This window comes from Octodon degus, unplaced genomic scaffold (genome assembly GCF_000260255.1).
Source record: "Octodon degus isolate 3935 unplaced genomic scaffold, OctDeg1.0 scaffold00144, whole genome shotgun sequence".
In the NCBI taxonomy this organism is placed as follows: domain Eukaryota; kingdom Metazoa; phylum Chordata; class Mammalia; order Rodentia; family Octodontidae; genus Octodon; species Octodon degus.
This window is the reverse complement of record NW_004524720.1, coordinates 7,034,680-7,036,485: the sequence shown is the minus strand read 5'-3', so window position 1 is coordinate 7,036,485 and position 1,806 is coordinate 7,034,680. Positions and strand designations below refer to the sequence as shown.

At 30.3% G+C, this 1,806-nt stretch overlaps 1 protein-coding gene across 1 annotated transcript in view; it reads right to left on the bottom strand.

Moving 5' to 3' along the window:
* LOC101569284 (RAB6-interacting golgin) overlaps nucleotides 1-1,806 on the bottom strand; it is a 115,172-nt gene that overhangs the window by 24,172 nt on the left and 89,194 nt on the right. The window lies entirely within an intron of this gene.

Sequence of the window (1,806 nt, the reverse complement as noted above, 5' to 3'; positions counted from 1 at the left end):
AGTTACATTCTCTTAATGAAGAGTGATTTGTTCTAATGGTGTTTGTAAATAGGATATCATGTCCACATCTTGTACAGCAATTAAACACTAGGAAGAATGTATGCAGTGTGTTAATTATTGAAACTATCCTACCAATTTGATTTGAAACTGTCTCACTGCTATTTGTTTATCAATAAAATTATGGGAAAAAAAAGCATAAATATATGATTAAAAAAAGGCAAATCACTTAAGGGTTTGGAAGAATAAAGACCAAAAGTGAAATATTAAAAAAATAAATGAATAAAATAAAATGAACTACTGAAATTTGTGGCTCTGAAATTACTCCTTGAATATGAAGTGATTAAATGAGGTATGTCTGAGGTCTTGTCCAATTCATTTCTTTCACGATTCTTTTCCATATAGCTTCTAAGTACTTAATCTGAAAATTAAGATTGCAGATAGTGGATTTAATGGTATCATAGAACTCCATTTATTGGTGAGTTTTCTTTAATAGGCTCATACAAAAGTAGGTAATTGCATTTATCCTAACATCTTGAGATATATTACTGATACACACTGCATAGGAAAACGTATTAAACTACTTGAAACTTAAAATGAAAAACTGAATAAATACATCACATTTGTTTATTTCTTAGAAAAATAAATGTTCTCAGTAATGAAACTTTCAATTTCTATGTACAGTATTCATAAATAAAAATATAATTATCTGCATAAATGCTTCTGTTTAGAGAAGTTCATAATAGAAATCTATACACTCAACTGAAATTATATAAAAGTACAAAAGCTCATTTGTGTTATTAGCATATCTTCAAACTCATTTAAAACAGGATGTGCCTAACATAATGGACACAATAGTGCAATTGTCATTTTCTTTTGTATAGTCCCTTTAATGCAAATTTCTGATAAGACCACAATTTAAAATATACTCACAGATTTTTGTGAAAAAACATAATATTTATATACACATCACACAAAGCACAATGTAGTGGTCATGTATTAGCAATAGGTAATTAAAGCGATAAGTCACTGTTTTAACAATCTAAACTGCTTAATAACAAGAGAATTTATGCCCAACCTATAAAACAGATATTAGGTAACTTCAGGGGAAAAAAAGTACATCAAAAGAAGCAACACAACATTCTGTACTATTTTAGAAAAGTTTTCAATGTCTAAATGTAATAAATTCATTTACTAAAAATATATATTAAAAGTAAAATCATACATAGTGTTTATACCTACATGTGTTTATAGTAACAAACAAAAAATCAGGTTATAAATACAACTATTTAAATACATATTAAAGACAAAAGGACAAAAATAGTGTGAGCTTTAACTGTCTTATTCTTTTGTATAAAGTATAATTCCCTAGCTGTTTTCCAGTCTAGCTACAAAGACCCAGAGATAATTTTCTTTCTTTTCTTGCACTGTGGGGCTTGAACCGAAGCCCTTTGCACTGAATTACACCCCTAGCCCTTTTAATTTTGTATTTTGAGATAGGATCTTACTAATTTGCCCCAGGTGGGACTTGAACTTGAGATCTCCCAAGAGGTGGCATTACCACCATACTCAGCTCTTTTTCACATAGTCAGTTTTATATGCTTTTACAGATTACATAAACCTTCCATTCTCAATATTTCTCCCAGGAGAAGTTAAATGGTTTGACTAGTTAGTGCACACCACTTTTTTTTGGTGTTTGAAGACATTATCAAGCTATACAGCCCAGGCTGGCCTTGAACTCTGTCTTCCTGCTATCTTCCAAGTACTGGTGTGATAGGTGTGTGTTACCACATCCTGCTTTAGTGTAGT